General features: G+C 43.9%; 1 protein-coding gene across 1 annotated transcript in view; it reads right to left on the bottom strand.

The window, feature by feature from the left end:
- LOC115137329 (sorbin and SH3 domain-containing protein 2-like) overlaps positions 1–22,079 on the bottom strand; it is a 106,018-nt gene that overhangs the window by 64,578 nt on the left and 19,361 nt on the right.

The following is a 22,079-nucleotide window of genomic DNA, read 5'->3' as shown; positions in this document are numbered from 1 at the left end:
AAGTTAGTGACACACCACACCACACTTGTCACACGGAGGGGACTGGAAATAGAACAATCTTTTACATCCATAGGAAGACGTGAAATGGCAGTAAATACTCTCACAGTTCAATATTTATTTTTATTTTTATTTTACCTTTATTTAACCAGGCAAGTCAGTTAAGAACAAATTCTTATTTTCAATGACGGCCTAGGAACAGTGGGTTAACTGCCTGTTCAGGGGCAGAACGAGGGTAAGTACCTTGTACCTTGTACCTTGTCAGCTCGGGGGTTTGAACTTGCAACCTTCCGGTTACTAGTCCAACGCTCTAACCACTAGGCTACCCTGCCGCCCCGAATCTAGTCTGCGTGTTAATATACAAAACCTCCAACTAACTTTCAGGTGTCTCAACTTACCCTAATTAACATATACAGTAGGATTAGGCTGTTCGTGGTCAACACTTTAGACAGTTGACTACAAAACGTATATTTTCGACATCTGATACAAAGTTGCTCTGCTCAAACCACAGCAGCTCAGAAATCCCCAAATGCACCATCATGGATGGATTAAAACAAAGGGTACTCTCAATAATCATTTAATGGCTGAAAAAGAGAACCTATCGATTTTGGTCCTTTTAGAACGCTAACAGATAAACAAGCTCACAGACGGACGATAAAGCCCATCCAACAACCGAGGCCACCTCTGCTTGAACAGCGAACTGGAAAATGAATTTCTCTCCGTTTTAAAGAATGTGCGAGAGAAGCACTTAGGACTCTATTGATTTTTAAAAACACACGCCATATGTCTTGCCAACACAGCCAGTGTTGGTGGTGTTAGCCAAGGGGCTAGCACTGTGATGGGGTTCTATAGAGCGCCAATGATACTAGATGGTAAATGCTGCTATTAAATGGCTAGCTGTCTGTCCATTTAGAAATCTTACAGGGACACACACACACAAACACACACACACGCATGGCCACACACACTGGGGTAAATCACAGCACCGGCGTCGTGGCTCGTCGCCATCCAAACCAGGGCCATCCAAAAGGATCATGTTTCCGGGGGACAGACCAGCGGCGACACAGCAGCTGTGGCCACCACGGCCCACAGGGGAAGTGTTATGGTGGGACACTGGATCCGAGCACACGTTCTCGTTCTCGCCCCCTCCCTCTCTGAATGGAAATAATGGTATTCAAACTTTTTCAGCTATAAATTATTTATTTTTTGAAACTTGTGTCCAATAGGAAGACATTTTTGTCTAACCCTTAATTCACAACGCGAGTTGACTGAGAGAACAACTATAATTCACAACTTACGCAGGTACACCTAAAATGTCTTTCCACACCGAGCCCCACATCCACCTGCAATTCCACTGAGTCCCCTTTGGGGGGCAGTGTCCTACACTTTGCCCACCCTACCTCTGACCCAGATAACCAGCATGGAGCCATTCCAGTGTCGAAAGCTTTAATACCTATAAAACAAGTCACAGTCTTCGTATCAGACGGTCATGTGGGCGGTTGTGACAGCGGCTGTAAATATTGAGGCCTGGCGCGTACCGCTGTGATTAATCGGCGAGTGCGGCGGCGCTGTTTTACGAGGCATTAGCTGCCAGCACCTGATGAATCCCCAGACGAGCACATCGCCACACATCAACGGAATCATTTATCGAACAGGAAACGAGTAAGCCGGATGGGAGGATAAAAAGAGGGAGAGAGAGGGATGTGGGATAACTGCTTGATGCTCTCACCAGAGCTCCTTATTGCATGGATACATACATACACAGTCTGAACCATTACACTCATACAATGAGACTACCGTGGTCCAATCCATTCTCTGCCACTGCAGTGACCACTTCACGTCACGTGAACAGATATGCTCAGCCTCGGTGTTGCATTTCGCCTGGTCATCACTATACAAATCTCTTCGCTTTGCGTCGACAACCCACGCCGTTCTCCTGTGCACTTCTCATGACAAAAAGGAAGACACTCCAGCACACCGCTGATCATTGATGACCCACAAACAATGGATCTCTCTGCGACATTTCGGGAACTTCTCAAAATAAAACCCTCTGAGCTTCTCGGATGTCCAATGCATCACACCCCTTGGGAGGATTGGCGTACTCAGTCACACACATATGCGAACAAGTGGGGGGTGGGGGGGATTTCCTTATACAAGATGTCTTCGTCCCAGATGATGTGCGTTTGACTATGTACACTAGTAGGTCTTGGGCAAAAAAACGTATACCTTTTGCAGACTCCTACCCAATTTCAAATGGACCTCTTTTACCCATAACCCTGAATGTTTTGGTCCGATTTCCGAGACACAGATCAAGCCTAGTCCAAGAACAAACAAAATAACACATTCCAAATGGAATTTTCAGGACTAGACAATTTGTGCCAGCGAAACCACCCCATAGGCCTGGGGTCCCACTGGTTGCATGTTTAGTTTGTTGCCCTAGTCCTACACAGTGGATTCAAATAACCAACTCATCATCAAGCTTTGACTATTTCAATCAGCTGTGGAGTGCTAGGGCAGACACGGGCAATTATTTTCCATGGAGGGCCACAATAGAATATATTTTTGCCATCACGGGCCAGAATAATATTACATGTGTATGACTGTGTTGACCGATATATCTACTGTAAATCACATCCAGATATGCTACTTATTTTACTTGCTTAACATGCACAGAAATAAACCACATCCATGTTCTCCTTTTGCTCAGTATTTTCATTATTAAACATGCAATGAACTACACAGAGGGAAAAGTACACTGTGCATTCAGCACCACGGACAGAACTCTTGTTAACGGGTATGCACAAAGCACAAAAACACTAGGAAGAGAGAGCTCAACATTACATTTCAACTCCTCAGTGTGAGTAGTGACGTCTCTGATGGGCATTGACTAGAGCAGTGAAGTCGGGTATAGTTTCGGACGTCGCTATGAGTAGGATTGCTGAGAGGTGAGAGTCAGTAAGAGATCTATGCCTTGACTTGTTATATTTCATCCCTGAAAATGTCTGTTGACCCAAAAAGTTCATCTTTGGAAAGTGTTGTTCATTAAGAGATGCATAGAACCTCAGTGATATTGTTTTGAATAGTTCTCCAATCACTGCATCAGAGTAAAGATCGATAAGCTCAAGTTGCAAGTCAGCATGTCATTTTCCAACACTTTGAAATCCTCAAAACGATGAGAAAACTCCCCGTTCAAAGCACGCAGCAGTGATGTATACTTCTCCTGCTGGTCTACTGATAGGGAACAGACTAGTAGTGTCGGAAGCTGGGTGAGATTGTTGTCTTCTATTTGGCCGGTCAGGATGAGTCATTTTCATTTGAAGGTTTTGACAAGCCTGTACATCTGATGTACAAAAAGGCCCTTCCCTTGTAGTTTGGAATTCAGTTTATTCATGAGGGCCATGATATCCACGGTGAAGGCAAAATCTGCCAACCATTCTTTATCTTGCAGTTGAGGGAAATCCACATATTTTCCATTCATTTGTAAAAACTCTGCAATCTCTGACTTCAGGTCCCACACCCTTTTAAGCACCTTCCCCAAACTCAGCCATCTCACGTTTGTGTGATAGGGGAGATCTGCATGACCCGACTCTGTCTCTTCCAACAGTGAGACAAACTGCCTGTGATTTAAATATTTTTCTGTTATGAAGTTTACCACTTTACTATCGCAAATTCATTATGTAATCTGAGCATAATTCTGCGGGCCTTATTGAAATCAGGTTGCGGGCAGCATACGGCCCCCGGGCCAGCCTTTGCATCAAAATTCCATTAAGAATGATTTCTTTGTCCTGGACTAGGCTTAATCTGTGCCTAGTCCGGGGGGGGACCTTGGTGTAGAGGATATATTGCATGGATCGGATAGTTGTCAGGCTAATGTGGGGCTATTAAAATGTTGCTTAGTAGCAATGTTCCCTCAAATTTTCTTCAGCACAGAGCAAATTTCACGTCTGCTGAACTCAAACTAACATTTGTGAAAATTCTGTGCAACTTTCTGTGCTCGCTTACTGTGAACACTGAGGCTGTACCGGCTTGAAGTTACAGTTTCAGACTGTGGTCAAGTAGGCTACTGTGGATGATCATAATGTAGGCTTACCAGAGAAAACACATCCCATAACATTGTCATGAAACTGGCCTGGGGGTAGGTTTATGATAGTCATAAATACCTCTTCCACCCCTTTTTTCCCTCTCTCTACCCTGCTGATGTGACTATTGAAAATCCCTTGGTTAACGTCTGGGAACATCAGAAGGTGGGGGAAAATTAACCATATTTTGGTAATCCGACCAGTTGGACATGCGTTGGTAGTTAATGAATATGATGTCAGTTCGGTTGTCATCTGAGACATTCTCATCAATGATAGGATGACATAAACGGTACAGTGGAAAGTCTACACATTATAGTTATCAGATGGAATTGTTGTGCAATTTAAATGTTTGAATATAAAATTATTGGTGAAAAGATTAAATGTAATTTTAGCTTCCAAATGACAGATTTGGGTTTTCATAAGGTTAGGGCTCAGCTCAATCAGTGGCCCGCCCCTGTGAAGAGACATGGGTTATAAAACTATGAAAACACACCCTTCTCCCTCCACTATATAAGCCCTTGACAAAAATGTAACCTCCTGTTCCGAGGACGACGGTCCATACCTTAAAAAGGACTAACATGTCAACTACAGAACTATGCCAACCTCAGCGTGAGCTTTGGTTGTGAATAGTATGAACTTTGAACTCTTATTCACTAAAGAAGTGAGACATCCTAGCCGTTGAGCTAGCAACAACAGCTGTAAACGTGGGCTAGGAAAGGACAGACAGAGTATCCCATCTACCACACAACGACGACACTACAATGTAGCCCGTTCACCATCAGAGACACTCTTCAAAGGACAAAAGGACTCTGTCGGGCAACACGGCCTTCCATCTACCACCAACCTATTGAAGCGCAGCTCAGAGTAAATATTTATTGCGTTTTCCTTTTCCAAATGGGCGGTCATTTAGAATGCATAGGATATTGTATTACGATAGAGTAGCTGCCTACGGCCCGATAGAGACATCGCTTCTCCCTTTGTTCTTCAGTCTTCCCACTCAAACCCAACCCCCTTTTCTTTGTGTAACCAGCTGTCATATCTGTTCCGCCCGCTAGGGACGTTTTCCTTTATGACATCATTTGTAATCAAGGTATGATTCATTCTGTGTGATTAGTTAGGTATTTAGTAAATAAATAATTAAACCGAATTTTGTATTGCTGATTCAACTTGTTAGCCAGGGTTCGTGAAGATAACCAATAATTTACAACTTTCAGATGAGACTGAAATAAGGTGACGATTAATATTGACTGCTGTTGATGTAAAATATTACTAGGTCTTTAAGAGTTTATTCGGAAGATAACAGCTCTATAAGTATTATTTTGTGGTGCCCCGACTTTCTAGTTAATTACATTTACATGATTAGCTCAATCAGGTAATATTAATTACAGAGAAAGGATTTTATAGTATAGCATGTCATATCACTTAATCTAGCATAGCCAAAGACATGACAACATGGAATAGCTGTTCATTCAGCCTACAGTAGCAGCCAATGTGGGCCTATATTCCTTTAGACTTTTGAAAAACAAAAATGCAGGGCTTGAAATGAACCTGTTAATCCACAATGTTGATGTGTAGCCTGATGCAAGAAACCACTTTACAAAATAAAATGCATTATTCCCATACCATAATTAGAGGATTAGACAAAATATGCTACCCTCTGCCTATTGTATACTTAGCTTATTCAAGTCCGTCTTAAAATACACACTGCCCCTTTAAGACAAAAAAAGCACTTTACCTGACTCGCTTTTCAAAGATGTCTAGAAATGTACACGTTTTGTGCTCTTGTAGGAAGAAATCACTCCCCCGTTGCAGACTACAAATGATCTATAACTCACATACTAGCAAAGGCTATGAACAAAATGTGCACACATGGCTTCAAGCAGCTTTCATATTGATCTCATAACAAGCGCATCTAATCATGACCGATCATGCTGTAAACACAGTCCAGTTCAAAATAAATGGCACATTATGGCAATGGTCTATTTGAATATAGGCCTACTGCAGCTCTGATCGTTTATGGCGTACCGGTCTGTGTCGAGTAGGGGCCTGAGTCATGCAATAGGATCCTACTCGATGCATTCTGAGGGAACTTTGCTTAAGCCTCGATCACAACGACAAGAGTCAATGCATTTTGGTACAGCAGAAGAACATTCATTTCCAATGGAACGTTATGTTTGCCTTGAAGCATTGCAGTCGCAGTGCGTTCTGTGTGGTGCATAAGTTGGATTCATCAAAAGTATGAGTCAAACTGTCTGCGTAGAGAGGGCTTGACAGAAATGGTAGCAGAAGGTGAATGTTGAACTTTTGTTGCACACATACCCAGGTGATGCCGCGTACTATTTTGCACAATGGCGCTGTCGGTGTGATCACTGAGTTTAAAAAGGTGTTTCATACTTCCAAAAGTGGATGTGAAACGATCCGTTAGAGATGGTCATTTAAGCCCTCTGAGTATGAAAGTATTGTGAAATCACTCTAACCAGGTGGTTCCTTTCAGTTGGATCCCCATCAGACTCTTCCATAAGGGATAAGAAATGATGCCTTTGCCATGAAGTCATTTGATTAATGGCATTAAAAAGGTAGATTAGCCATGAGTTTTATTGGTTTAGTCAGAGTCTAGTGGGGCACATTATCAGCCGATTGACAATGTAGTTTTCAATTAAAAAAGGGACTATTTCAGTTTTAAAATTAAGTTAGATTTTGTAGCCTTAAGAAAACAGATGCTCTGAATCAGAATGGTGGTTTAAGTTATGGTTTATGATGTACTGAAGTTTATGGCAAAATGTTATATTTCTATAAAGATTCACAGCCCCAGTCCTAGGAACATGTCAGTCTACCTTTATCGGAGGGCAATAAAAACACTAAACCTCATATCAAGGGACCTTCTGTACACAAAGAGCCACTATCAAAATGTCGACAACAAAAATAATGTCCATAATAACTTCCAATTGTACACCCCGGGGCAAACAATGGGACTGTAGTTCCTTCCCAAAGTTAAGACATAAAATGCCAGACTCCAGCTCGCATAAATATATATATATTTTTTACTTCTCTGGAGTTTTTGTTGGCTTGTTCTTGGGGAAAAACTCATAACTTTCAGAAGTCTATTGACATAGCAGCACTATGCGCTACTCCCATACTCCCGTGCCCTTTGAGGATAGAGTAAAATCTCATTTTGACGAAAACGTCTAGGGTAGGCTCATAAATCATATCCAGCTGACACTTGTGGTGCCACCGAGCATGTTATGAGTCTAACTTCGCTCTTTTTATACCACAGATGTTTTGAATGACATAAAAGGTGATTCAATCTGAGCCTGATGTAGAAGCTCTGTATGGATAAATAATGCATTTCCTTTATTTTCCCACATGGAGTTTCTCTCTCATACTTGAATTTCTTCAGTTCTCAGCTTTGCAATGTATTGAATCCTCCCCCAAGAGTTCAAATAAACTAAGCTAACTGCAAAATCTGTGGCTAATGCCGAGCAAAAAGCCTGGAGAGGAGGAACTCCAAATCTCCAAGAAGTACTATTCCCTTCCTCTGTTTACAAGCCCTAAAAACATACATTGAGATTGCCTAGAGCCGTTATATTGTATTGAGTCACAGTGGTTTATCCGTAGCTTGTAATTTAGGTGTTGGTGGAGACCTCTGGAGAGTTGTGTATATAATTACTGAACAAAGATATAAAACCGCAACATGCAACAATTCCAGCCATTTTACTGAGTTACAGTTCACTGAAGGAACTCAGTCAATTGAAAAAGTCATTAGGCGTAATCTACGGATTTCACATGACTTGGCAGGGGTGCAGCCTTGGGTGGCTTTGGGAGGGCATAGGCCCAACTACTTGGGAGCCAATCAGAATGAGTTTTTCCCCACAAAAGGGGTTGGCTCCTCAGTTTCATCAGCTGTCCAGGTGGCTGGTCTCAGACAATCCCACAGGTAAAGAAGCCAAATGTGGAGTTCCTGGCTGGCGTGGTCACACGTGGTCTGTGGTGGTGAGGCTGGTTTGACGTACTGCCAAATTCTTTAAAAACAACTTTAGAGGCAGCTTATGGTATAAAAATTAACATTAAATTATTTGGCAACAGCTTTGGTGGACATGCCTGATGTCAACATAGCAACTGCACGCTCCCTCAAAACTTGAGACATCTGTGGCACTGTGTTGTGTGACAAAACGGCACATTTTAGAGTGGCCTTTTGTCCCCAACACAAGTTGCACCTGTGTAATGATCATGCTGTTTAATTAGCTTCTTGATATGCCACACTTGACAGGTGGATGGATTATCTGGCAAAGGAGAAATGCTCACTAACAAGGATGTAACCAAATTTGTGCACAAATTTTGAGAGATGTTTTTGTGCATATGGGACACGTTTCAAACATTTTCCATGTTGTGTTAATATTTTTGTTCAGTATAGTTTCACTGGGTCTCCAGAGACACAGCCCAGAGCTAGCAATGTCTAAGCCACAGAGAGGCCCCCGGTTCGCCCCCACAAGACCCACGAGATTTATTAGTCTGTTGAATTAAAATAGTCTGTTGATGAAAATAGTCATGGCCTCTAAACCTTCAAGCTGCATACTGGACCCTATTCCAAATAAACTACTGAAAAAGCTGCTTCCTGTGCTTGGCCCTCCTATGTTGAACATAATAAATGGCTCCATATCCAACGGATGTGTACCAAACTCATTAAAAAGAGGCAGTATAAAGCCTCTCTTGAAAAAGCCAAACCTTGACCCAGAAAAAAAGATTGGCCTATATCAAAATCTCCCATTCCTCTCAAACATTTTAGAAAAAGCATTTTAGAATGCAGAAAAATCTGTTGCGCAGCAACTCACTGCCTTCCTGAAGACTAACAATGTATACAAAACACTTCACTCTGGTTTTAGACCCCATCATAGCACTGAGACTACACTTGTGAAGGTGGCAAATTACCTTTTAATGGCGTCAGGTAAAGGCTCTTCATCTGTCCTCGTGCTCCTAGACCTAAGTGCTGCTTTTGATACCATTGATCACCACTTTCTTTTGGCGAGACTGGAAACCCAAATTGGTCTACAAGTTCTGACCTGGTTTAGAGCTTATCTGTCAGAAATATATTGGTTCGTCTCTGGATGGTTTGTCCTCTGACAAATCAACTGTAATTTTCGGTGTTCTTCAAGGTTCCGTTTTAGGACCTCTATTGTTTACACATATATAATATATAACCTCTTGGTGATGTCATACGGAAACATAATGTTAACTTTCACTGCTATGCGGACAATACACAGCTGTACATTTCAATGAAACACGATGCTGCCCCAAAATTGCCCTCCCTGGAAGCCTGTGTTTCAGACATAAGGAAGTAGATGGCGGCAAATGTTTTACTTTTAAAAACTCTGACAAAACAGAGATGCTAGTTCTAGGTCCCAAGAAACAAAGATCTTCTGTCGGATCTGACAATTAATCTTGATGGTTGCACAGTCGTCTCAAATAAAACTGCAAAGGACCTTGGCATTACTTTGGACCATGATCTCTTTTGATGAACATGTCCTTGAAACAGTCTTGATAGTTTTTTTCCATCTATGTAACATTGCAAAAATGTGAAACTTTCTGTCCAAAGATTATGCAGAAAAATGTATCCATGCTTTTGTAACTTCTAGGTTGGACCACTGCAATGCTCTAATTTCCGGCTACTCGGATAAAGCACAGATAAACTTCAGTTAGAGCTAAACACGGCGGCTAGAATCTTAACTAGAACCAACAAATTTGATATTACTCCAGTGCTAGCCTCCTGTTAAGGCAATTTCAAGGTTTTACTGCTAACCTACAAAACATTACATGGGCTTGCTCCTATCTATCTTTCCGATTTGGTCCTGCCGTACATACCTTATTCTACGGTCAAAAGACACAGGCCTCCTTATTGTCCCTAGAATTTCTAAGCAAACAGCTGGAGGCAGGGCTTTCTCCTATAGAGCTCCATTTTTATGGAATGGTCTGCCTATCCAACTCAAATCAAATTTTATTTGTCACATACACATGGTTAGCAGATGTTAATGCGAGTGTAGTGAAATGCTTGTGCTTCTAGTTCCGACCATGCAGTAATATCTAACAAGTAATCTAACCTAACAATTTCACAACAACTACCTTATACACACACAAGTGTAAAGGAATGAATAAGAATATGCACATAAAAATATATGAATGAGTGATGGCCGCAGACTCGGTCTAGACCTTTAAGTCTTTATTTAAGACTCATATCTTCAGTGGGTCATATGATTGAGTGTAGTCTTGCCCAGGGGTGTGAACGGAAAGGCACTGGAGCGGCGAACCACCCTTGCCGTCTCTGCCTGGCCCGGTCCCCCTCTCTCCACTGGGATGCTCTGCCTCTAACCCTATTACGGTGGCTGAGTCACTGGCTTACTGGTGCTCTTCCATGCCATCCCTAGGAGGGGTGCATCATTTGAGTGGGTGGAGTCACTGATCTTCCTTTCCAGGTTGGCACCCCCCTCGGGTTCATGCCGTAGGGGAGATCTTTGTGGGCTATACTCGGCCTGGTCTCACGGTAGTAAGTTGGTGGTTGAAGATATCCCTCAAGTGGTGTGGGGGCTGTGCTTTGGCAAAGTAGGTGGGGTTATAATCTGCCTGGTTGGCTCTGTTCGGGGGTATAGTCAGACGGGGCCATAGTGTCTCCCGACCCATCCTGTCTCAGCCTCCAGTAATTATGCTGCAAAAGTTTGTCAGGGGGCTAGTGTCAGCCTGTTATATCTGGAGTATTTCTCCAGTCTTCAAATCAAAGTTTATTTGTCACGTGCGCCGAATACAACAGGTGTAGACCTTACAGTGAAATGCTTACTTACAGGCTCTAACCAATAGTGAAAAAAATGGTATTAGGTGAACAATAGGTAAGTAAAGATTTATTTTTTTTAACAGTAAAAAATAAGTAACGAGGCTACATACAGACACCTGTTAGTCGAGCTGATTGAGGTAGTATGTACATGTAGATATGGTTAAAGTAACTATGCATACATGATGAACAGAGAGTAACAGTAACGTAAAAGAGGGATTGGCGGGACAATGCAGATAGCCCAGTTAGCCAATGTGCGGGAGCACTGGTTGGTCGAGCCAATGGAGGAAGTATGTACATGAATGTATAGTTAAAGTGACTATGCATATATGATAAACAGAGAGTAGCAACAGCGTAAAAGAGGGGATGGGGGGGCACACAATGCAAATAGTCCGGGTAGCCATTTGGTTACCTGTTCAGGAGTCTTATGCCTTGTGGGTAAAAACTGTTGAGAAGCCTTTTTGTCCTAGACTTGGCACTCCAGTGCCGCTTGCCATGCGGTAGTAAAGAGAACAGTCTATGACTGGGGTGGCTGGGGTCTTTGACAATTTTTAGGGCCTTCCCCTGACACCGCCTGGTGTAGAGGTCCTGGATGGCAGGCAGCTTAGCCCCAGTGATGTACTGGGCCGTACGCACTACCCTCTGTAGTGCCTTGCGATCGGAGGCCGAGCAATTGCCGTACCAGGCAGTGATGTAACCAGTCAAGATGCTCTCGATGTTGCAGCTGTAGAACCTTTTGAGGATCTCAGTACCCATGCCAAATCTTTTTAGTTTCCTGAGGGGGAATAGGCTTTGTCGTGCCCTCTTCACGGCGGTCTTGGTGTGTTTGGACCATTCTAGTCCGTCTTATCCGGTGTCCTGTGTGAATTTAAGTATGCTCCCTCTAATTCTCTCTCTCTTGCCTTCTCTTCTCTCAGAGGACCTGAGCCCTAGGACCATGCCTCAGGACTACCTGGCCTGATGACTCCTTGCTGTCCTCAGTCCACCTGGTCGTGCTGCTGCTCCAGTTTAAACTGTTCTGCCTGCGGCTATGGAACCCTGACCTGTTTACTGGACGTGCTACCTTGTCCCGCAACCTGCGGTCTCTTACCTCGGAATGCTTGGCTATGAAAAGCCAACTGACATTTACTCCTGACCTGTTGCACCCTCTACAACCACGGATTATTATTATTTGACCCTGCTGGTCATCTATGAACGTTTGAACATCTTGGCCATGTTCTGTTATAATCTCCACCCGGCACAACCAGAAGAGGACTGGCCACCCCTCAGAGCCTGGTTCCTCTCTAGGTTTCTTCCTAAGTTCCTGCCTTTCTAGGTTCTAGGGAGGTTTTCCCTAGCCACCGTGCTTCTACATCTGCATTGCTTGCTGTTTGGGGTTTTAGGCTGGGTTTCTGTATAGCACTTTGTGACATTGGCTGATGTAAAAACGCCTTATAAATACATTTGATTGATTGATTGAATGAATGACCTCCAGGGATCACCAGTCACTTTCTGTCAGTGGATCGAACCACTCCTGACACGCAGGGGTGTTAAAATGCACTCAAGAGATTAGATGGTGACTTGTGTGAAGAGTGTCCTCCCACAGTTCTCCACTTTAGAGAGTCCTTGTCGGCGTGTGCTGATAACTGGGGAGAGAGGTGGTGACTATTAAACCGTTCTCTTCCATCTGTGGCCATTTGAGGTGTTCCCTCTCCATCTCCCCCGATGACTTGGCACTTTTCCCGACCTTTTCCCGACCTTTCCCGTTATAATAATGATGACCTCAATAAAACTTATTGGCCACAAATTCTTATTTGAGTAGGAGAGAAAGGGAGAGTGATCGCAGATGCTTTACATGGGTCCCTCAAATGCAGTTAAGCGAGCTTGGCTGCAGCCTTGGAGGTAAATAAAACAGAGCAGAAACTGAAACTAAGCTTAGGGCCATCCGCTAGCATCACTCAGTGACAGTAAATATAGGGGAAGTCTATTGGAAACAGACTCCGATTGTGTCCCAAAAATGGCACCTATTGGTCCTGGTCAAAAGTACTGCACTAACAGCAAATAGGGTGCCATTTGGGACGCAGGCTTATATACGTCAAGGAAAATCTGGGCAAAGAGGCTGAGGGGGAAAAGCATTGCCAATGTCTCCAATCTCTGCCTCTCCAAATACAGACTTTTCAAATCAAAGACCTAATCATACTAGAGGCGAGGGTTATGTCTCAAAAGGAGCTGGTTGGTGTATTTTAGTGGAAAGGCCTGATGAAATAATGGATGCAAAAGAGACATGTTATATGCCGTTTGACGTCCGTGACCAAGGTAATACACTGCAGTTGCGCTCAGTGTAATTTTCATATAAAAAGTCAAAGAAACGGAGGCATAATGTTTGCCATTGGAAAAAAGCCAGGTGCATGTGGTGGTTTCGATCTCTGTGTTCCTTGATACACACGCATGTACACACACATTCAAACATACAGCGTTTAAAAAGAACCTGAGTTTTCAGGTTGGTTAGTGTACATGGAAGGTTCCTGTGTGTGTGTGTGTGTGTGTGTGTGTGTGTGTGTGATATATATATATATATAAGTTCAGGTTAGTGAACATGGCCAGACTGTTTGAATTCGTACAGTATGCGTGAGTGTCTGTACGCGTTTGTGTGTACGCAGACACATGAGCGACTCGGACGGCCGCTGTTAGATAGCTGACTATGGTCTCCTCTACAAGGGGGCCATGACCCCACAGTGGCCACACACGCTAGCAAGAGGTCAGCAAGTCCTAAGGGGGTGGGGGAAGGGCTATTTAAAGACGCACACCAAAAACGCAGCCGATAGCCTTTTTTGGGTCGAGTCTATTTTTTGGCACGCATAAGAATTACTTAAAACTGTCTGTGAAAAATGTTTCTTTGGTTCTGGTGCTAATGGAGGTTGACTAAGTGCAATATCCGGAGGTAAATGTGAAATTAGTTCATTTTATTATTACCGGTAATTGAAGCCCCAGAGATAGTTTCAAAGTCCCAGTTAATGTACTGTGGGGTTGAGAATAAACCATAGCCTGGCAATTTGGTGAGGATCTCTACGACAGAGAATGAGAGACTGAGACCAGAAATGTAAAAGCAAAGGAATGTCCGTCAAATCCAAAGTAAATCTCAGTCACGACATGGTGAGTCTGAGACTCAACCTTAAAATCGTCCGATGCCGACGGGGCACCTCAACGCTACGGCCAAAAAAGGATAGAATCCACAATTACTCTCTTCCACAATTAACTGAATTGGGGCCAAGTTATTTTAGTGGTGTATTTTTGGTGGGAAATATGTGGGGAACTCGGGCCGGTGGCACAGGAAAAGAGACGCTTGGGAAATAAAATAAGACCCGGAGAAGACTGGTGTGCTTTTGGTGGAGACGGTCCATTTTATGGGTTGCTTGGGGTTTTAGCTGCGGGTAATTTTGGTGCGTTACTTCAAAGCAGTGTTGTCAGAGAAAAATCGTGATTTGCATTCAACCTTGAAATATAAATCAATAATCCCAAAACAATGAACAAAACAAAATACAAAAGCAAAGAGAAGGTAAAAAAGGTCCAATTGTGGTTTCAGATGTGGGTATTTTAGTGCGGCACTTCTAAGCGGTATTGTCGGAGCAAAAGCATGATTCCCATTAAGCAAAAGCTCCTCTGCTGTACTGAACAATTCCTGAGAAGGAAATAGATGAAAATGTGGGTCGTAATCCAGGATTAGAACAGTTTATTCTGTTAACTGATCCAAGGTCAGTAAAACCCACTGTTGTCCACACAGTCAACACGTTCTCTAAGAGCAACATCTGATCTAGAAATGTGTCAATTAAAATGTCCCCATCAGCTAGCGCCTGTCATTCAAATGGCTGCAAGTGGATTTCCTTCGTATAATATATCGGTCAGATACAATGCATTCTGAAAGTATTCAGACCCACATTTTGTTACGTTACAGCCTTATTCTAAAATGTATTAAATCTTTTTTTTTACAAAGCAAAAACAGGATTAGACATTTTTGTAAATGTTGATTTTTATTTTTTAAATAGCACTCGAGTAGGTTTTCATCAAGGACTTCTCTGTACTTTGCGCCGTTCATCTTTCCTGTGATCCTGACTAGTCTCCCAGTCTCCGCCGCTGAAAAACATCTCCACAACATGATGCTGCCACCACCATGCTTCACCGTAGGGATGGTGCTAGATTTCCTCCAGACATGACGCATGGCAATCAGGCTAAAGAGTTCAATCTTGGTTTCATCAGACCAGAGAATCTTGTTTCTCATGGTCTGAGCGTCCTTTAGGGTCACCTCCCTGACCAAGGCCCTTCTGGCCCGATTGCTAAGTTTGGCCGGTCAGCCAGCTCTAGGAAGAGTCTTGGATGTTCCAAACTTTTTCCATTTAAGAATGATAGAGGCCACTGTGTTCTCGGGGATCTTCAATGCTGCAGAATGTTTTTGGTACCCTTCCCCCATATCTGTGCCTCGACACAATCCTGTCTCGGAGCTCTACGGGCAATTCCTTCAACCACATGGCTTAGTTTTTGCTCTGACGTGCTGTGTCAACTGTGGGAGCTTACATAGACAGGTGTGGGACCTTACATAGACAGGTGTGTGCCTTTCCAAATCATGTCCAATCAATTGGATTTACCACAGGTGGACTCCAATCAAGTTGCAGAAACATCAAGGATGATCAACGGAAACCATTTAGAGTATCATACTTATGTAAATAAGGTATCCGTTTATGAATGCACTGTAAATCAGCACTCTGACTTTTTATTTAGCCTTTAAAAATCAGGAAGTGCCGTTGTGATAAAGAATACCGTTTCCCAGAATTCTCAATATTTAGTAGCTTGTATTACTACACTGAACAAAAATTAAATGCAACAATTTCAATGATTTTACTGAGTTAGTTCGTATAAGGAAATCAGTCAATTTAAATAAATGCATTAGGCCCTAATCTATGGAGTTCACCTAATACCTTTTTTGCACTATTGGTTAGAGCCTGTAAGTAAGCATTTCACTGTAAGGTCTACACCTGTTGTATTCAGCGCACGTGACAAAAACTTTGATTTGACTGGGAATAAAGTAGTAGCGTGGATCAGAAAACCAGTCAGTATCTGCTGTGAACACAATTTGCCTTATGCAATGCGACACATCTCCTTTACATATAGTTGATTAGGCTGTTGATTGTGGCCTGTGCAATGTTGTCTCACTCCTCTTCAATGGCTCTGCAAAGTCGCTGGATATTGTCAGGAGCACGCTGTCGTACACATCAAACCAGAGCATACCACACATGCTCAATGGGTGCCATGTCTGGTGAGTAGTCAGGCCGGGGATATTTTCAGCTTCCAGGAATTGTGTACAGATCCTTTCGACATGGGACCGTTCATTATCACGCTGAAACATAAGGTGATGGCGGCGGATGAACGGCACGACTATGGGTCTCAGCATCTCGTCATGGTGTCTCTGCATTCAATTTGGCATCGCTAAAATGCAATTGTGTTCCTTGTCCGTAGCTTATGCCTGCCCATACTATAACCACACCAGCACCGGGCACTCTGTTCACAACTATGTCAGCAAGCCGCACAACCACACAACACCATGCATGGCGTCTGCCATCTGCTCGGTACAGTTGAAACCAGGATTCATCTGTGAAGAGCACTCTTCGCCAGCGTGCCAGTGGCCATCGAGCATTTGCCCACTGAAGTCAGTTACGACACCGAACTGTAGTCGGGTCACGACCCTGGTGTGGACTGAAATGGTTTCTGACAGTTTGTGCAGAAATCCTTTGGTTGTTAAAACCCACAATTTGCAAATCCACAAACCTGTGCACAAAATGTGAGAGAAATAAGCTTTTTGTGCGTGTGGAAAATTTCTGGGATCTTTTAATTCAGCTCATGAAACCAACACTTTACATGTTACGTTTATATTTTTGTTCAGTATACATAGTACATTTATGATAACTCGGTCAAAGGCCTAGCCAAATAGGCAACTACTATTTATTTACTTACAGTCCTAAAGTAGTATTCACTAAACAGTACGTAGTATGACAATTCAGTCACAGCCCCGGCCAAATAGGGAGCTGGAGTGTAGAAGACCTTTAGCCCACGCCTCTTTACTAAAAGGAGCTATAAGCTGCTTTGGGATAGTAAATCTGCCCACGTGCCCTTGAGCAAGACACTTCACCCTTATTGCTCCTGTAAGTCACTCTGGATAAGAGCGTCTGCTAAATGACTAAAATGGAAATATCAAACTGCTTAGGCCCCATATCACATTTGATCCCAAACAAGCCCTCCACTGGACTTAACAGTTTTAAATCAAATAATATCTCCCCGTTACATGGGATCTGTTTGTTCAACCTCTCTACTCGTTAGCGGACCCCCTCTGTGTGAATGAATGAGCCCGGGATGGGGGGGGGGGACAATACGCTGACCCCCTCATTCCCAATACCCATACTGGGTCCGAGGCAACAACAGAGCCCGGTGTTGTCCAGCAGGGTTGCATCACATCATTGCTATGGCGGCTCACCGCCAACGAGCAGTAGCCACTGCCCTGAGAGCGCTAATGTAAGCTAATGCAATTACGCAACACAAGGCCCTGCTCTGTGGCTTTTGGATATGATAAGCAATTGGATATGACAACCTGCGGTGTTGCTTCTGTCCAGTGTGGGTCCGGGATTACACTGTGCTACTGGTATTGTTATAGAGCAGCAGTAGAAACTTCTGGAGGCACAGGATGATGATTAGAAGAGTGAGGAGAGAAAGACAGAAAAAGAGTGAGAAAGAAAATGGAAAACAGGGACAGAGGCAGAGGGAGCAAAGTGACAGTTCGAAAAAAAAACATGACGACAGAGAACGAGAGATAGAAATAGAGACGGGGAGCAGAATAGGACTCGTTCAGGTCTCTACTTCATCCCGTCAGGCAGAAACAGAGAAAGGGCATTAGCGTTAGCAATAGCGCTAGCTACGATTAGCATGGTAGCGTTATGTAAGATGTACGGCAGAATGGTCCTCTAGCAGTGAACAATACCTCAAGAGTTGCCTCTGCGGTCTCCTCCACCCCACTGGACCATGGCCATAACGATTAACAGTTAGCGCTAACGGGAAGTAATTGCAGTATAGAGATGGACTGCTATCCAAAACCAGATCGAACCGGTTCATCAGAAAAGTAGGGAATTATCATATGAGTAATTGTATGCATTCAAAATGTGGTTCCCTACCAATGTGTGGAGATGTTGATAGGGATAAACAAGTCAAGGTAGCATTGAGTGAAAGGACTGCCCATAAATCTTGCTCAATTTGGCACTCTTTCTGTTGTTCTGTCTGCCTGTCTCTGTCATTCTGTCTACCTGTGGTCCTGTCAGTTCCTCGGTCTGTCCCTCCATCTCTGTAGACCTGCAAAGTCTGCAGTCTGGCAGGACTCCCTCTCTCTGTGTGTGTGTGTGTGTGTGTGTGGACACTCTGGAGGAGCCTCGTCAGCAGTGGTATTTCAGCTCACATCTTTATTCTACTGAGGGACTGTCTGTCCACAGGCCATCATGTCCATATTGCATACCCTGATGAATAGACCTGGCAGACGTTGGCACCATGTGACCTCACAAACAAAACAGAAAAGAGTGGAGTCAGTGGACTGATAGTATTACGGAACCCCAATGTTGACCACTGTCTCGCGATCATATTTCACGTGTCAAGTGCCATGCTCCGTCCGTCTAATTGAATGCTGCAGAAATGGCAAAACAATTAATTTCAGATACAATAGTCAACAATTCTCTGTCAACTATATTCAAAACCATACTTCTCATTTTCAACCCATCTTGGAATGTGACAGGGCCTTCGATCTCTCTGCGTGACACACTGCATGGGCTGACTGTCAAAGCAGTTTTGTTATCTGCCCTGCCAGATAGTCTCCATAAAGACTTTCTCAGTAAAACAGCAGGCATTCCTGACAGGCCAAGGTTGGTAAGTCAAATCAGTGAAAAGTCACTGCTAAGCATCTGAGAAGGGTCCTAAAACGGGCCACTGCTGAGAAGGGTTCTAGGTTCTGAAGTCCTAGGAGGGCATAGGGCGCAGAACTTTTCAACTCCATGCTTGGAGGGCTGAGCCTCAAACACTGCCGGTGTTCCTCATCTACGCTTTAAATCGCGACACGAATCAATCCATTGGCGAGCAACTAGGTAGAAAAGGAAACGGAAGCTCTGCAGGCCTGCGATTAAAAAGCCTTGGTGAGGGCTTCTATACAGTCTTTCCATCTCTGTGAAGCCGACCCGACATATATTTTAATAGGCCTGACATTTCCTATTCGCGGCTAGGCGGTGTGGAGGAGACAGACGTTATTGGGGAGTTGGGAGCGAGAGCACTGTCTGTTAACTGTGTGTTTAGCCTTGGAAAGGAGACCTTTCGTGATGTGCGAAGAGCTAAATAGCCCCACAGGGGACCTGCAGAGTCTTTGGACAGCAGGCTAGAGAGCCTCGTTATTCTAAAACACTCATATGCTAATGCTAACACTAACGACTTTGAAGTTGGAGGGAATGTGGTAGTAAGAGTGAAGCAGCTAGCCTAGCACTGAAGGAAAGAAGGATAGAGAAGATCATTATTCAGGCAGGCTCAATGCTAATGCTACATCACTAATGATAATAGCTAACTGCTAAATGTTTTGAAGGCGAAGGTGGAATGTGGAATGAGGGGTGAAGCAGCTGGCGCAAAGAGAATTGCCCTTCCAGTGCAGAGAATTGAGACACGTAAGAATTCAAACTTTCTGGCTCAATGCTAATGCTAATGGTTTTGAAGGTGAATGTGGCTATCTGCGGGAATGAACCAGTAGGGGTAATGTCATGCTAAGACAATTGCTCTTCAACTGCAAAGGGGGACAGCATTCCCTGCATCCTTGCAAAAGACAATTTAGCGGTATGACTAATGAATTACCCCACTCAATGAATACATGGTGGATATAACATTGATATTCATATAACCTACAATCAGGCTACTAGACAAGCATGATTAAAAAGAGAAGTAGACGTCAACACAACAAGATTATCTATCAGCTGTAGCTTACACAGTATTACCTCCCCATAGATGGACTGAATTCCCCAGGTGCCAGCGTGAACTGTGTGGAGTAGGATAAGGTGGTCTTTAAACGAGGGGCGAGTGGGTTATACTTACGTCCCTTAGACAGGCCCTTTGCCCTCCAGAGGGCTCTGGAGCAGAGAGAGAAGTCTATTTACATTTTAGTCATTTAGCAGACGCTCCTATCCAGAGCGACTTACAGGAGCAATTAGGGTTTAGCGCCTTGCTCTATCAGGAGGGGACTTTATAAGATCCATGTCGGAGAGGGTAACACTAACCTCTGCGAGTTAAGATATTCCCGGGCCAGGATGCTTTACTGTCGGATAGGCACTCTGTAATGATGCCGCATTTAACTTTTTGAGTTTCGAGTCGTTGTCCTTAGACACTGATCTAAGCTCAGCGTATCACCCCCAACCTTCGGAGGTGAGGGTGGAGTAGGGGATAGGGGGGGGTAATGCAAAATTGTCTTCTGATCAGCTTCAAGGGGCAACTTCATAACACTCCGAAAGTTCCCCGCGAGATCGTAGGGCAAGTGGCTCAGAAAAGGTCACCGGTGCAAACAACGTTTAGACTCAGAGGTTAAAGCATCTGGGAAAGGGGACAAAGTCAACGGCTTGACATGTAAAGAATGTCAAAGACAAACTCTTGGTGTGTATAGTTGGACTGGAGAGCCCTTGTTTTGGTACCAGTCTCAATCTTGTGGGGTAGGACTGTGTACCAGAAAAATACTTTAAGTACCCTCCTGGTGTTTTGGGCTCTTGTTACAGACAATTATACTTCTATTTTCATCGCCGTCATCAAATAGCAACAGGCCTCAAGAGTCTCGCTGTGACACAACCCTGACACACTACTCGCCCAGCTAACGGTAAGCAATAGCAGACATTACATAGCACTGAAAATGAGTGTGTGTGTGTGTGTGTTATTGTCTGTGCAGGTCTGTGGGTGTCTTTGCTGACCTCCGTGTGTGTGTGTGTGTGTGTGTGTGTGTGTGTGTGTGTGTGTGTGTGTGTGTGTGTGTGTGTGTGCGAGCAAGCAACTGTTTGTATGCGTGTGGTTGTCGTTATGCACGCGTGTTGGTGTAGCTGTGCATACGTGTTTGCAGAGTTTCACTTTCTTACACGGCATTGTAACTCAAGAAGCTTGTTTTTCACTGCTTGCGGCAAAGCAATCTTTGTCTTTGTGTACGACAGGGTCTTTTAACAAATGACCCTAAACGGCATGGTATGAGGAAGATAAAAAAAAACTAAAAAAACAAGAGTTGCCAAACCAGACACATTTATCGTCAACATTTTTCAACCTAACCCGAAATCTGCTAATACTTCAACTGAGACCTCTTGCCTATCAAGCCCTCATCTTCCTGAACTAAATTGAAACCCTTTTCCTGTAAATAAAACTGAACCACATTCCATCCATTAACGCCCTATCGATTGATCACTGTGGACACTGTGCGTACACAACCCTGTGAGGTGAAATCGTCACCCGAAAGTGTGGTGGTGGTGGGGGGGTAAAAATGTCCTTGTCCCATTCGCCAATGGGCATGCAACAAAGCGTCCCTGTGTGTGTGTGAGGTCAGGGGGAACAAGGGCCAAGGGAGCCGCGCTCTCTCGCTCTCTCTCTGCATGTGAGAGTGTGGACTCAAGGGGTGGGTGGGGTCAAGGTGGCATTCCACAACACCTCAGAGACTGGCCTAATGGACAGATAATTGTGGAGGGGAAAAAGAGCAGGATGAAAAAGTGAAAAGGGTAGAATGAAGTAGGAGGGAGAGAGAGGGAGAGAAAAGGCAGGGGGGGGGGGGGGTTTGGGGAATTGGTTCGTTTCGGTTGTCTTTCAATATGGGTTCAAATTAGAGTTATGGAAACCTTCCGGATACTGCACAAAATTCAATCCATGTCACTCTCTCTCTCTGCCTCCATCTTCTCTCCATTCTCACGCTCTTTCAATATTTTAGCCATGTTGTATTTGCAATATGATGACACATCAGGGTTCAAGACAGACAAGTGGCACGGGACCAGCGAGGCTGTGTAAACATGATGAGCATTGACAAGACTGCAGAGGCGAAAGCCCTAAAGGCCATACACCATTTTGACAGGCAGCCGACATGTTAGAGGTGAAAATGCAAGCAAAGTATTGTTTTTTGTGGCTGTATTGTAGACTAT

Source organism: Oncorhynchus nerka, linkage group LG11, assembly GCF_034236695.1.
Source record: "Oncorhynchus nerka isolate Pitt River linkage group LG11, Oner_Uvic_2.0, whole genome shotgun sequence".
Taxonomy (NCBI): Eukaryota; Metazoa; Chordata; class Actinopteri; order Salmoniformes; family Salmonidae; genus Oncorhynchus; species Oncorhynchus nerka.
The sequence above is the reverse complement of the archived record's forward strand: the minus strand, read 5'-3'. Positions and strand labels throughout refer to the sequence as shown.